Source organism: Ranitomeya variabilis, chromosome 1, assembly GCF_051348905.1.
Source record: "Ranitomeya variabilis isolate aRanVar5 chromosome 1, aRanVar5.hap1, whole genome shotgun sequence".
Taxonomy (NCBI): Eukaryota; Metazoa; Chordata; class Amphibia; order Anura; family Dendrobatidae; genus Ranitomeya; species Ranitomeya variabilis.
In genome coordinates this window covers 350,036,412-350,053,164 of record NC_135232.1, presented here as the reverse complement: position 1 = coordinate 350,053,164, position 16,753 = coordinate 350,036,412, and positions in this window count along the sequence as shown.

Sequence of the window (16,753 nt, the reverse complement as noted above, 5' to 3'; positions counted from 1 at the left end):
ATCATACGACAGAGAGTTCCATAGTCTCACTGCTCTTACAGTAAAGAATCCACATCTGTTATTATGCTTAAACCTTCTTTCCTCCAGATGTAGAGGATGCCCCCTTGTCCCTGTCTCAGGTCTATGATTAAAAAGATCATCAGAAAGGTTCTTGTACTGTCCCCTCATATATTTATGCATTAAAATAAGATCACCCCTTAGCCTTCGTTTTTCCAAATTAAATAGCACCAAGTGTAAAATCTATCTTGGTATTGAAGACCCCCCCAGTCCTCTAATAATCTTGGTCACTCTTCTCTGCACCCGCTCCAGTTCAGCTATGTCTTTCTTATACACCGGAGACCAAAACTGTACACAGTATTCTAAGTGTGGTCGAACTAGTGACTTGTATAGAGGTAAAATTATGTTCTCCTCATGAGCATCTATGCCTCTTTTAACCCCTTCCTGACATCAGACATACTATCCCGTCGAGGTGGGGTGGGCCCGTATGACCACCGACGGGATAGTACGTCATACGCGATCGGCCGCGCTCACGGGGGGAGCGCGGCCGATCGCGGCCGGGTGTCAGCTGCATATCGCAGCTGACATCTGGCACTATGTGCCAGGAGCGGTCACGGACTGCCCCCGGCACATTAACCCCCGGCACACCGCGATCAAACATGATCGCGGTGTACCGGCGGTATAGGGAAGCATCACGCAGGGAGAGGGCTCCCTGCGGGCTTCCCTGAGACCCCCGGAGCAACGCGATGTGATCGCGTTGCTCCGAGGGTCTCCTACCTCCCTCCTCGCCGCAGGTCCCGGATCCAAGATGGCCGCGGCATCCGGGTCCTGCAGGGAGGGAGGTGGCTTACCGAGTGCCTGCTCAGAGCAGGCGCTGGTAAGCCTGCAGCCCTGCACAGCAGATCATCGATCTGACAGAGTGCTGTGCACACTGTCAGATCAATGATCTGTAATGTCCCCCCCTGGGACAAAGTAAAAAAGTTTAAAAAAAATTCCCCACATGTGTGTAAAAAAAAAATAAAAAAAATATCCTAAATAAAGAAAAAAAAAATATATTATTCCCATAAATACATTTCTTTAGCTAAATAAAATTAAAAAAACAATAAAAGTACACATATATAGTATCGCCGCGTCCGTAACGACCCAACCTATAATACTGCCTCACTAGTTAACCCCTTCAGTAAACACCGTAAGAAAAAAAAAAAAAAACGAGGCAAAAAACAACGCTTTATTATCATACCGCCAAACAAAAAGTGGAATAACACGCGATCAAAAAGACGGATATAAATAACCATGGAACAGCTGAAAACGTAATCTTGTCCCGCAAAAAACGAGCCGCAATACAGCATCATCAGCAAAAAAATAAAAAAGTTATAGTCCTGAGAATAAAGCGATACCAAAATAATTATTTTTTCTATAAAATAGTTTTTATCGTATAAAAGTGCCAAAACATAAAAAAAATGATATAAATGAGATATCGCTGTAATCGTACTGACTTGACGAATAAAACTGCTTTATCAATTTTACCAAACGCGGAACGGTATAAACGCCTCCCCCAAAAGAAATTCATGAATAGCTTGTTTTTGATCACTCTGCCTCACAAAAATCGGAATAAAAAGCGATCAAAAAATGCCACGTGTCCAAAAATGTTACCAATAAAAACGTCAACTCGTCCCGCAAAAAACAAGATCTCACATGACTCTGTGGACTCAAATATGGAAAAATTACAGCTCTCAAAATGTGGTAACGCAAAAAATATTTTTTGCAATGAAAAGCGTCTTTCAGTGTGTGACGGCTGCCAATCATAAAAATCCGCTAAAAAACCCGCTATAAAAGTAAATCAAACCCCCCTTCATCACCCCCTTAGGTTGGGAAAAATAAAAAAATAAAAAAATGTATTTATTTCCATTTTCCCATTAGGGTTAAGGTTAGGGTTAGGGCTAGAGTTAGGACTAGAGTTAGGGCTAGGGTTAGGGCAAGGGTTAGGACTAGGGTTAGGGTTAGGGCTAGGGTTAGGGCTAGGGTTGGGACTAGGGTTGGGGCTAGGGTTAGGGTTAGGGCTAGGGCTAGAGTTGGGGCTAGGGTTAGGGCTAGGGTTAGGGCTAGGGTTAGGGCTAGGGTTGGGGCTAGGGTTAGGGTTAGGGCTAGAGTTGGGGCTAGGGTTAGGGCTAGGGTTAGGGTTAGGGCTAGGGTTAGGGCTAGTGTTACGGCTAGTGTTAGGGCTAGTGATAGGGCTAGGGTTATTGCTAGGGTTAGGGCTAGGGTTAGGGTTGGGGTTAGGGTTGGGGCTAGGGTTGGGGCTACAGTTAGGGTTGGGGCTAAAGATAGGGTTAGGGTTTGGATTACATTTACGGTTGGGAATAGGGTTGGGTGTGTCTGGGTTAGAGGAGTGGTTAGGGTTACTGTTGGGATTAGGGTAAGGGATGTGTTTGGATTAGGGTTTCAGTTATAATTGGGGGGTTTCCACTGTTTAGGCACATCAGGGGCTCTCCAAACGGGACATGGCATCCGATCTGAATTCCAGCCAATTCTGCGTTGAAAAAGTAAACAGTGCTCCTTCCCTTCAGAGCTCTCCCGTGTGCCCAAACAGGGGTTTACCGCAACATATGGGGTATCAGCGTACTCAGGACAAATTGGACATCATCTTTTGGGGTCCAATTTCTCCTGCTACCCTTGGGAAAATACAAAACTGGGGGCCAAAAAATAAGTTTTGTGGGAAAAAAAGGATTTTTTATTTTCACGGCTCTGCGTTGTAAACTGTAGTGAAACACTTGGGGGTTCAAAGTTCTCACAACACATCTAGATAAGTTCCTTGGGGGTCTAGTTTCCGATATGGGGTCACTTGTGGGGGGTTTGTACTGTTTGGGTACATCAGGGGCTCTGCAAATGCAACGTGACGCCTGCAGACCAATCCATTTAAGTCTGCATTCCAAATGGCGCTCCTTCCCTTCCAAGCTCTGTCATGCGCCCAAACAGTGGTTCCCCCCCACATATGGGGTATCAGCATACTCAGGACAAATTGGACAACAACTTTTGGGGTCCAATTTATCCTGATACCCTTGTGAAAATACAAAACTGGGGGCTTAAATATCATTTTTGTGAAAAAAAAAAGATTTTTTATTTTCACGGCTCTGTGTTATAAACTGTAGTGAAACACTTGGGGGTTCAATGTTCTCACAACACATCTAGATAAGTTCCTTTGGGGGTCTAGTTTCCAATATGGGGTCACTTGTGGGGGGTTTGTACTGTTTGGGTACATCAGGGGCTCTGCAAATGCAACGTGACGCCTGCAGACCAATCCATTTAAGTCTGCATTCCAAATGGCGCTCCTTCCCTTCCGAGCTCTGTCATGCGCCCAAACAGTGGTTCCCCCCCACATATGGAGTATCAGCGTACTCAGGACAAATTGGACAACAACTTTTGGGGTCCAATTTATCCTGATACCCTTGTGAAAATACAATACTGGGGGCTAAAAAATCATTTTTGTGAAAAAAAAAAGAATTTTTATTTTCACGGCTCTGCGTTATAAACTGTAGTGAAACACTTGGGGGTTCAAAGCTCTCACAACACATCTAGATTAGTTCCTTGGGGGGTCTAGTTTCCAATATGGGGTCACTTGTGGGGGGTTTGTACTGTTTGGGTACATCAGGGGATCTGCAAATGCAACGTGACGCCTGCAGACCAATCCATTTAAGTCTGCATTCCAAATGGCGCTCCTTCCCTTCCGAGCTCTGTCATGCGCCCAAACAGTGGTTCCCCCCCACATATGGGGTATCAGCATACTCAGGACAAATTGGACAACAACTCTTGGGGTCCAATTTATCCTGATACCCTTGTGAAAATACAAAACTGGGGGCTAAAAAATCATTTTTGTGAAAAAAAAAAGAATTTTTATTTTCACGGCTCTGTGTTATAAACTGTAGTGAAACACTTGGGGGTTCAATGTTCTCACAACACATCTAGATAAGTTCCTTGGGGGGTCTAGTTTCCAATATGGGGTCACTTGTTGGGGGTTTGTACTGTTTGGGTACATCAGGGGCTCTGCAAATGCAACGTGACGCCTGCAGACCAATCCATTTAAGTCTGCATTCCAAATGGCGCTCCTTCCTTTCCGAGCTCTGTCATGCGCCCAAACAGTGGTTTCTCCCCACATATGGAGTATCAGCGTACTCAGGACAAATTGGACAACAACTTTTGGGGTCCAATTTATCCTGATACCCTTGTGAAAATACAATACTGGGGGCTAAAAAATCATTTTTGTGAAAAAAAAAATAATTTTTATTTTCACGGCTCTGCGTTATAAACTGTAGTGAAACACTTGGGGGTTCAAAGCTCTCACAACACATCTAGATAAGTTCCTTTGGGGGTCTAGTTTCCAATATGGGGTCACTTGTGGGGGGTTTGTACTGTTTGGGTACATCAGGGGCTCTGCAAATGCAACGTGACGCCTGCAGACCAATCCATTTAAGTCTGCATTCCAAATGGCGCTCCTTCCCTTCCGAGCTCTGTCATGCGCCCAAACAGTGGTTCCCCCCCACATATGGGGTATCAGTATACTCAGGACAAATTGGACAACAACTTTTGGGGTCCAATTTATCCTGATACCCTTGTGAAAATACAAAACTGGGGGCTAAAAAATCATTTTTGTGAAAAAAAAAAGAATTTTATTTTCACGGCTCTGTGTTATAAACTGTAGTGAAACACTTGGGGGTTCAATGTTCTCACAACACATCTAGATAAGTTCCTTGGGGGGTCTAGTTTCCAATATGGGGTCACTTGTTGGGGGTTTGTACTGTTTGGGTACATCAGGGGCTCTGCAAATGCAACGTGACGCCTGCAGACCAATCCATTTAAGTCTGCATTCCAAATGGCGCTCCTTCCCTTCCGAGCTCTGTCATGCGCCCAAACAGTGGTTTCCCCCCACATATGGAGTATCAGCGTACTCAGGACAAATTGGACAACAACTTTTGGGGTCCAATTTATCCTGATACCCTTGTGAAAATACAATACTGGGGGCTAAAAAATCATTTTTGTGAAAAAAAAAATAATTTTTATTTTCACGGCTCTGCGTTATAAACTGTAGTGAAACACTTGGGGGTTCAAAGCTCTCACAACACATCTAGATAAGTTCCTTTGGGGGTCTAGTTTCCAATATGGGGTCACTTGTGGGGGGTTTGTACTGTTTGGGTACATCAGGGTCTCTGCAAATGCAACGTGACGCCTGCAGACCAATCCATTTAAGTCTGCATTCCAAATGGCGCTCCTTCCCTTCCGAGCTCTGTCATGCGCCCAAACAGTGGTTCCCCCCCACATATGGGGTATCAGCATACTCAGGACAAATTGGACAACAATGCTTGGGGTCCAATTTATCCTGATACCCTTGTGAAAATACAAAACTGGGGGCTAAAAAATCATTTTTGTGAAAAAAAAAAGAATTTTTATTTTCACGACTCTGCGTTATAAACTGTAGTGAAACACTTGGGGGTTCAAAGCTCTCAAAACACATCTAGATAAGTTCCTTAGGAGGACTACTTTCCAAAATGGTGTCACTTGTGGGGGTTTTTAATGTTTAGGCACATCAGGGGCTCTCCAAACGCAACATGGCATCCCATCTTAATTCCAGTCAATTTTGCATTGAAAAGTAAAATAGCGCTCCTTCCCTTCCGAGCTCTGCTATGCGCCCAAACAGTGGTTTACCCCCACATATGGGGTATCGTCGTACTCAGGACAAATTGCACAACAACTTTTGTGGTCTAATTTCTTCTCTTACCCTTGGGAAAATAAAAAATTGGGGGCGAAAAGATCATTTTTGTGAAAAAATATGATTTTTTACTTTTACGGCTCTGCATTATAAACTTCTGTGAAGCACTTGTTGGGTCAAAGTGCTCACCGCACATCTAGATAAGATCCTTAGGGGGTCTACTTTCCAAAATGGTGTCACTTGTGGGGGATTTCAATGTTTAGGCACATCAGGGGCTCTCCAAATGCAACATGGCGTCCCATCTCAATTCCAGTCAATTTTGCATTGAAAAGTCAAATGGCGCTCCTTTCCTTCCGAGCTCTGCCATGTGCCCAAACAGTGGTTTACCCCCACATATGGGGTATCAGCGTACTCAGAACAAATTGTACAACAAATTTTGGGGTCTATTTTCTCCTGTTACCCTTGGTAAAATAAAACAAATTGGAGCTGAAATAAATTTTGTGTGAAAAAAAGTTAAATGTTCATTATTATTTAAACATTCCAAAAATTCCTGTGAAACACCTAAAGGGTTAATAAACTTCTTGAAAGTGGTTTTGAGTACCCTGAGGGGTGCAGTTTTTAGAATGGTGTCACACTTGGGTATTTTCTATCATATAGACCCCTCAAAATGACTTCAAATGAGATGTAGTCCCTAAAAAAAAATGGTGTTGTAAAGATGAGAAATTGCTGGTTTAACCCTTATAACTCCGTCACAAAAAAAAATTTTGGTTCCAAAATTGTGCTGATGTAAAGTAGACATGTGGGAAATGTTACTTCTTAAGTATTTTGTGTGACATATGTCTGTGATTTAAGGGCATAAAAATTCAAAGTTGGAAAATTGCAAAATTTTCAAAATTTTCGCCAAATATTCGTTTTTGTCACAAATAAACGCAAGTTATATCGAAGAAATTTTACCACTATCATGAAGTACAATATGTCACGAGAAAATAGTGTCAGAATCGCCAAGATCCGTTGAAGCGTTCCAGAGTTATAACCTCATAAAGGGACAGTGGTCAGAATTGTAAAAATTGGCCCGGTCATTAACGTGCAAACCACCCTTGGGGGTGAAGGGGTTAATGCATCCCAATATTTTATTTGCCTTTGCAGCAGCTGCCTAATACTGGCCACTAAATGTTAGTTTGTCATCCACCCATACTCCCAGGTCTTTTTCATTGATGTTTTTGCCCAGAGTTTTAGAATTAAGCACATAGTTAAACATCTTATTACTTCTACCCAAGTGCATGACCATACATTTATCCCCATTAAAGCTCATTTGCCATTTATCAGCCCAGGATTCTAGTTTACACAAATCATCCTGTAATATAAAATTGTCCTCCTCTGTATTGATTACCCTGCAGAGTTTAGCGTCATCTGCAAATATTGAAATTCTGCTCTGTATGCCCCCTACAAGGTCATTGATAAATATGTTAAAAAGAAGAGGGCCCAATACTGACCCCTGTGGTACCCCACTGCTAACTGCGACCCAGACCGAGTGGGCTCCTTTAATAACCACCCTTTGTTGATTTTCTATCCCCATTATTCTAATTTTTTGTATCAACCTTTTGTGTGGCACCGTATCAAAAGCTTTTTAAAAGTCCATATACACTACGTCCACTGGGTTCCCTTGGCCCAGTCCGGAACTTACCTTTTCATAGAAATTGATCAGATTAGTCTGACATGAAACCTGTGCTAATACTGGGTCATGAGGTTGTTCCTCTTCAGATACTCCAGTGTAGCTTCTCTTAGAATGCCCTCTAGGATTATACTCACAGTAGAGCATAAGCTTACTGGCCTATAATTTCCAAGTTCAGTTTTTGTCCCCTTTTTGAATATTGGCACAACATTTGCTGTACGCCAGTCCTGTGGTACAGACCCTGTTACTATGGAGTCTTTAAAGTTTGAAAATAATTGTCTATCAATGACTGTACTTAATTCCTGCAGTACTCGGGGGTGTATCCCATCCGGGCCCGGAGATTTGTCAATTTTAGTAATTTTTAGATGCTGCCGTACTTCCTGCTGGGTTAAGCAGGTGACACTTCATAGGGAATTTTTGTTATCACTGATCATATTGTCTGCCATGGAATTTTCTTGTGTAAATACTGATGAAAAAAAGTTATTTAGCGTATTGGCTTTTTCCTCATCCTTATCCACCATTTCACCCAGACTATTTTTAAGGGGGCCAACAGTATCATTGTTTAGTTTCTTACTATTTACGTAGTTAAAGAATATTTTGGGATTATTTTTACTCTCTCTGGCAATGTGTCTCTCTGTCTCACTCTTTGCTGCCTTGATTTGCTTTTTACAGAATTTATTTAATTTTCTGTATTTATTTAATGCCTCATCACTACTGTTAGGAGTCAACTTTCCTCTGCTGCACAGGGGGAATCTCGATCCGTGTCTGCTGCAGTCTCCCATTCTGCATCGGCCGCAGTGGAGCCTGCTCAGTGGAGACGTTGGTCCCAGCATCTCACTGAGACTGATACTGTGCAAAGGGTTACTGCTGCCTCCCCAGGCTCTGCTACTGTACCCTGCACTGATCTGCGGTGAGCAGGCTTTTCTGGGACTAAGTCCTGCTTTGCACACACTGAGCATGCCCAGGGTAAGATCTCTCAGTGGAGATCAAGGGGCACATGCTCAGGTACTGCAGCAACTTCCATTGGTCCTCCAGGAAGGTCCTGTACCTGATCAAGTTCTATGGCAGCCTTCTATTGGTTCTTTCTTGGAAGGTCCTGAAGGTGCTGCAGCTATATAAGGTTCTCATGAGCGCACGGCCATGCGCTAGTATCTTCCTAAGTTATGTGCTTTGCGCCAGTGTGGTCATGTGTTCGTATGTGTTCAGGGACCCGGCTGAAATAAGCCCCTAGAATGCTGGCACCTCCGGCGAGGAGTTTTGTGTGCATGCATGACCACTGACTGCTCTCATTTGGGTAGTTAGCCTGTGCCTCTGTGAAAGTCTAACAGGGCACAGAGCTTTGCTTTCTCAGCCACTCTGTGAAGCTAACAGAGCTGGTTCATACCGCCATATTGTGCCGCCATTTACTTAGCAGCAGGTTCTTTCCTGCACGGTGGATCCCGAGTTGCGAACGCAACAGTCCCATCTAAAAATATATTCGATGTTTTCCGCCAACCCTAACAACTACCTACTTCCTTTAATTCTCTAAATGCTTTCTTTTTGTCCCTTATTGCGCCCCTTACAGCTCTATTTAGCCATATTGGTTTCCTCCTATTTCTAGTATGTTTATTCCCATACGGTATATACTGTGCACAGGTCCTATCCAGGATGCTAACAAGCGTCTCCCATTTTCTTAGTGCATTTTTATGTCTCAGGATATCGTCCCATTTAATTGCACCAAGAGCATCTCATCCGTTGGAAATTGTCCCCCAACCCTTATATTTGATATGCGGTCTGGCCTGTTTGTTAATATTAGGTCTAGCAGTGCCCCCTCTTGTTGGGTCCTGAACCAGTTGTGAAAGGTAATTGTCTCTCATAGTTGTCAAAAACCGATTACCTTTGCTGGAACTACAGGTTTCCGTTCCCCAATCTATTTCAGGGTAGTTGAAGTCCCCCATAATAATGACTTCTCCTTGAGTTGCAGCTTCTTCTATTTGCTTTAGGAGGATAATCTCCATTGCTTCCATTATTTTTGGAGACTTATAACAAACCTCTATCAGTAATTTATAATTTTTCCCCCTCCCCTTATCTCCACTCACAGGGACTCTACATTTTCATTAGATTCACCTATATTATCATGCAGGATGGGTTTTAAGGAAGATTTTACATAGAGACACACCCCTCCCCCTCGCTTATCCGTTCGGTCATTTCTGAACAGACTATAGCCCTGCAAGTTAACAGCCCAGTGTTACTATGACATCTGTGGGTATTTACCCTGTAATATGTTATAAAAGTGACAGTCATATTTTCTTACTAAAATAGAATACATTATAATATTTACTTTTCTTTAATATCCGTTAAAATTAGATTTTTCTCAAAATTACATAAAACCATGTTGTTCTAGTGCTGTATTCCCCAACTCCAGTCCTCAAGAGCCACCAACAAGCATTGTTTTCAGGATTTCCTTAGTATTTCACAGGTGATACTTGGATCAGCTGGATGACCAAGAATCCCATCACCTGTGTAATACTAAGGAAATCCTGAAAACATGACCTGTTGGTGGCTCTTGAGGACTGGAGTTGGGGGGACACTGTCATCGACCACCATACTGGACCCACAGTTGCCCATAGCAACCAATCAGATCTCCTCATTCACCATCAATTTTGCACTGAAAGCTGCAATCTGATTGGTTGCTATGGGCAAGTCTCTCCTTGACGACTGTACTAGTAGCTAGTTTCTACTCAGCTCACCACATTTGCTACCATAATATTTAAAATTATATATTATGGAAATTCAATGTGGTCAATGACTCCTGTTTCATATCTGCCCTATAGTCCCTAGACTCACAACACAACAGGGGTTAAAGAATATATTGCAATAGAACACATTTTTACAGTTGATTTATTGGCAGAAATGAACTGACTTGGATGACAAGGTGATAGATGATATGGAGAACATGATTCTAGCACCAAGATGTGTTGTTCACTGCAAGATATGATGCTCGAGGCACTGGAAGTGTTAGTAGCACTCTGAGCAAAGGCAATTCTCGAGATGGCAATCAGGCAAGGGGGCAACAAGCTTAAACCACCTACCTCACAGAGGAAATCGTCAGGCAAATCAGGCAAGATGGTAATGATAATGACGATGAAGTTTCTGTGGTGGACAAGACCTGGAAAACAGACAAGGGTGCAGAGAAGGTTACATCATCTGAGGAAGAGGTTCTTGGCCTCAATGATGCGCAGCACAGGTGACTAAAAAATCGTCAAGGGTAACTTTTTTGTTTTGCTGCGAGCTCTGGAGCAGGTAATGTCATGACTGTTTTTGATGTAGGAGACTCAACAGTACTTGAAAGTTGTGGTGATGACAACTACTAAGTGATGTCAACTAGTGTGGGGGTATTTGTTTTGCCAGAGGTCCTACTGCAGTGTTTAGGTTGTGCTGTTGGAAAATAAGTTGGATACATCCTGACACACATCGAATTAGAACTACCTCATTCTTCAAGCACATAAAACAGCATCTTTTGTTCATGTGGGCAAATCAAATTGACCATACTGGTAACCAGACTGCAACTGCAAGTTTGCATTGTCATTGCTCTCAGACACATCATCATCCTCATCTGCTGCAATTCACTTGTAATTCTACCTCCATTGCATCAAGACTTATTTTATGTGCCCAAGAATCATGCATTCAGTCATTAGTTTTTATGAAAATTGTACTACTAAATGTCCAATTTCAGTTAACTAGATTCCAAACTACCTGGTTTGAACTGATTTTTGAAAAAGCATTGTGTGCACTAAGCATCAATGGAAGATACCTAGCCACTATTTTTTATTGCACTAGAAGGCAATTTCTGCAAGGTCTGGGTACAAAATGTAAACATTTTTCAACCGCAGAATTCATTCTCCTATGTGCACTAATATTTTTATACAGCTTACCTTTCAAATTTTCCTTCAGATTTAATTTTTTTGTGCCTTTCATATGAGGTGAATTTTACTTTTATCACTTTGATCATTCATGATTATAAGGAAGACATTTTCTATACAGCTCACATTCTTTCAAATTTTTCTTGAAATTTAATTTTATTGTGCCTGCATATGGGGGGGAATTTTTTATTCCAAATGTTGTGAAAGACCAAATTATTTATTATGATCAAACTAAAAGTATTTGAATTCTATAAGTTGAATTGTCTTTTACAAATCTGTTACTTTTTTTCACTATTTTTAAGAAATTTTCAGCGCAGGGGAACTGGTGTGATGCCAAAACAAGTGAAGAGTAGTGTTGAGCATTCCGATACCGCAAGTATCGGGTATCGGCCGATATTTGCTGTATCGGAATTCCGATACCGAGATCCGATATTTTTGTGGTATCGGGTATCGGTATCGAAACAACATTAATGTGTAAAATAAAGAATTAAAATAAAAAATATTGCTATACTCACCTCTCCGACGCAGCCTGGAACTCACCGAGGGAACCGGCAGCATTCTTTGCTTAAAATGCGCGCTTTTCCTTCCTTCCGTGACGTCACGGCTTCTGATTGGTCGCGTGCCGCCCATGTAGCCGCGACGCGACCAATCACAGCAAGCCGTGACGTAATTTTCAGGTCCTTCTAGGCATTCAGTATTTTAAAATTACGTTCCGGCTTTGTGATTGGTCGCGTCGCGGTCACATGGGCGACGCGACCAATCACAAGCCGTGACGTCACGGGAGGCTGGACACGCGCGCATTTTAAAATGCGCGCGTGTCCTGCCTCCCGTGACGTCCCGGCTTGTGATTGGTCGCGTCGCCCATGTGGCCGCGACGCGACCAATCACAGCAAGCCGTGACGTAATTTTAGGTCCTTCAGTATTTTAAAATTACGTTCTGGCTTGTGATTGGTCGCATTTCCTCTCCTTCAGACCCTGGGAACCATCAGGGATACCGTCCGATACTTGAGTCCCATTGACTTGTATTGGTATCGGGTATCGGTATCGGATTGGACCCGATACTTTGCCGGTATCGGCCGATACTTTCCGATACCGATACTTTCAAGTATCGGTCGGTATCGCTCAACACTAGTGAAGAGTCTTAAAGGTATGAAAACATGAAACCACTCTCAACATAGGGGTGATTTTATGAAAACCTTGTTGACAAGACATTTCTTCATCATTTTGAAAGCAGCCTGCTCCTGCTCTCATAAAGGGATTATTTTTGTTTGGCTTGATTAAAAGCCTTTGTATTTACTTAAATGTTTTGAGACTAGCAAACCTCTTGCAGATCGCAAGAAGGGGAAAACTTGAAAACCCATTCAAAATAGTACAGAAGTTTTGTCTCCTTAAATAAAGGAAAACTTTTTGGAACTTTTGTGAAAAGCTATCCTTTTATTATTTAGCAAAGAACAGTCCGAAAATAGAACATTTTTGCTTACCACATTTAAAAAGCCACAGTTTCTTTAACTTTTACTACCTTTGTATAAACAGCAGCAAGGCAGGTATATTCCCCCAAAAAAGGGATAATTTTTGGACTGCTAAAACAATTTAAATAGACTACATAGTCTGAAACTGCATTATTTGGTTAAATTACCTATTATTACAATCTTTTTGCAAGTATCAAGACAGTTTGAGATAAAATGGACATTAATAAGGGTGTATTGAGGTTACAGAGCTCAAAAAGGGTTCAATGCACTAAGGAGAGCTCAAAGTGTTATACAGGTGCATCACATAAAATTAGAATATCATAATATCATCAAAAAGTTAAATTATTTCAGTTCTTCAATACAAAAATTGAAACTCATGTATAGTCATTACAAACAGAGTGATCTATTTCAAGTATTTATTTCTGTTTATGTTGATGATTATGGCTTACAGCCCAAGAAAACCCAAAAGTCATTATCTCAGTAAATTAGAATACTTTATGACACCAGCTTGAAAAAATGATCTTAAAATCTGAAATGTTGGCCTACTGAAATGTATATTCAGTAAATGCACTCAATACTTGGTCAGGGCTCCTTCTGCATAAATTACTGTATCAATCCAGTGTGGCATAAAGACAATGAGCCTGTGGCACAGCTGAGGTGTTATGGAAGCCTAGGTTGCTTTGATCGCAGCCTTCAGCTCGTCTGCATTGTTGGGTCTGGTGTCTCTCATCTTGCTCTTGGCAATACCCCATAGATTGTCTATGGGGTTAAGGTCAGATGAGTTTGCTGGCCAATCAAGCACAGTGATACTGTTGTTTTTGAACCAGGAAATTGTACTTTTGGCAGTGTGGAAAGGTGCCAAGTCCTGCTCTAAAATATCCTGGTAGACGACTGCTCTAACTTTGGTCTTGATGAAACACAGTGGACCTACACCAGCAGATGACATAGTTCCCCAAGCCATCACTGATTGCCCTAGACATTTACTAGAAAGAAATATACAGCCACCCACCCACTGGTCCAAACATTAAACACCCACGTTGCCAGATTGCTAGCTCTGGAAATGTTGCCATTTCGACTTTTAGGAACCGAGTCTTTCTGCAACCTCTTGGCGGTGGCAGCCCCATGGTACTCGATTCTCAGTGTCCCTGTGTTACAAAAGCACGTGTTACACAATATCAGCTGTGCTCTTGCCAACGCAGTCACAGGGAAGGTTCACTTAACCACAGACACGTGGACAAGTTCTTGTGGGCAGGGATGATACATTTCCATGACTACACACTTGGTTAACCTGGAGGAGTGTGGGATAGAGTCAGAGGCCAGGACATCACACATCTTACCCACACCAAGAATAGCGGGCCCAACTTCCATCAGGCTTTCAGCCTCCCTGTATTCCACTTCCTCTCTCTTCGTCCTCCTCCTCATTCTCACCGGAACTAGCCTTCACATCACCCCCAGCTGGAAAATCTGCAGCACTGTCTTGGCAAAGCGGCAGCATGCTCTGCTGAAGCTCATCTGTTTAGGTGATAAAGCTCACAATGCAGCCGAGCTGTTGAAAGTGATTAAAAAACAGACCGATCAGTGGCTCTCCCCGCTGAATCTCCAACCAAGTCTGGCTGAGTGCGATAATGGGCGTAACTTGGTGGTGGCTTCAAAGCTCAGAAAGCTGTTACACTTTCCATGCATGGCCCACATGCTGATCTTGGTTGTATAGTGGTTTTTAAAAACATATCCTGACTAGTGTTGAGCATTCCGATACCGCAAGTATCGGGTATCGGCCGATACTTGCGGGTATCGGAATTCCGATACCGAGATCCGATACTTTTGTGGTATCGGGTATCGGTATCGAAACAACATTAATGTAAAAATGTGTAAAAGAGAGAATTAAAATAAAAAATATTGCTATACTCACCTCTCCGACGCAGCCTGCACCTTACCGAGGGAAGCGGCAGCGTTCTTTGTTTAAAATTCGCGCTTTTCTTTCCTTACGTGAAGTCCCGGCTTGTGATTGGTTGCATGCCGCCCATGTGGCGGCGACGCAACCAATCACAGCAAGCCGTGATGTAATTTCAGGTCCTTAAGGATTTTAAAATTACCTCCCGGCTTTGTGATTGGTTGCGTCGCAGTCACATGGGCGCCGCAACCAATCACAAGCCGTGACGTCACGGGAGGCTGGACACGCGCGCATTTTAAAATGCGCGCGTGTCCAGCCTCCCGGCTTGTGATTGGTTGACCGCGCCGCAACCAATCACAAGCCGGGATGTCACGGGAGGCTGGACACGCGCCCATTTTAAAATGCGCGCATGTCCAGCCTCCCGGCTTGTGATTGGTTGACCGCGCCGCAACCAATCACAAGCCGGGACGTCACGGGAGGCTGGACACGCGCCCATTTTAAAATGCGCGCGTGTCCAGCCTCCCGTGACGTCACGGCTTGTGATTGGTTGCGGCGCCCATGTGACTGCGACGCAACCAATCACAAAGCCGGGACGTAATTTTAAAATCCTTAAGGACCTGAAATTACGTCACGGCTTGCTGTGATTGGTTGCGTCGCCCATGTGACTGCGACGCAACCAATCACAAAGCCGGAGCGTAATTTTAAAATACTGAATGACCTGAAATTACGTCACGGCTTGCTGTGATTGGTTGCGTCGCCGCCACATGGGCGGCATGCGACCAATCACAAGCCGGGACTTCACGTAAGGAAAGAAAAGCACAAATTTTAAACAAAGAACGCTGCCGCTTCCCTCGGTAAGGTGCAGGCTGCGTCGGAGAGGTGAGTATAGCAATATTTTTTATTTTAATTCTTTCTTTTACACATTAATATGGATCCCAGGGCCTGAAGGAGAGTTTCCTCTCCTTCAGACCCTGAGAACCATCAGGAATACCGTCCGATACTTGAGTCCCATTGACTTGTATTGGTATCGGGTATCGGTATCGGATTGGATCCGATACTTTGCCGGTATCGGCCGATACTTTCCGATACCGATACTTTCAAGTATCGGACGGTATAGCTCAACACTAATCCTGACTTGTCTGACCTACTTGCCAAGGTACGCCATGTCATCGCACATTTATGAAAGTCATCTCAGGCTTTCGCCGCTCTGGCTGCACTGCAGCAGCACTTTAATTTGCATGGTCACCAACTGATTTGTGACAGCACAAATGTTGGATCTACCTTCCATATGTTGGCAGGGCTTAGTTAGCAGCAGAGGGCAGTTTCTGAATTCCAGCTTCTCAATGCCTATCAGAGTAACACTCAGCATCCACACATAACAACTGTCATGTGTGTGTGGATTGCTGACCTATGTGAGGCTCTTCAAAACTTTGAGTACTGCACCAAGATGGTGAGCACTGATGACGTTATTATTTGCATAACCATCCCACTGCTATGTCTATTAAAACATTTGCTGCAGAATCTCAAAGAGGAAGCTATGAATGCTGAGCAGGTGGCTATGGAGCAAGATTTTACAGTGGCTGATACCACACAGCCCAGCCTCACACAGTATTCTCAGGCCACATTGGGTGATGACGAGGAATAGGAGGAGGAGGATGAGGAGGAGGAACAGGATTTTTTTCTCTGCACTACAGAATGGATTCCCAATCTCAGCTTCATGCCTGTTCAGCATGGATGGCCTGAAGATGAGGAGAAGGAGGATATGCAGCATGAGGAGGAGAAAATAGTTAGTGTTCTTCCTGGTGAGGAGATTGAAAGTTTCACTCTTTGCAGCTTGCAAAACAAATGCAGAGTTCATGTCCAGATGCTTTTCCCAAGAACCTCACGTGAAAAACATTTTGTCCACTATGAAATACTGGCTGTGCATCTTTCTTGACCCACGGTACAAGGAGAAATTTGCTTCTTTAATGTCGGAGGCCAACGTGTCATTTTCAGTGCATGAATGCCAAAGAGTCATAGTGGAAGACTTGCTCAAAAGTTTACCCTCAGAAAACACTGGTGGCAGAGGTACCTGCTCTTTTCACCCACAAGGATAATACTTGAGGGCCACAAACAACCAGG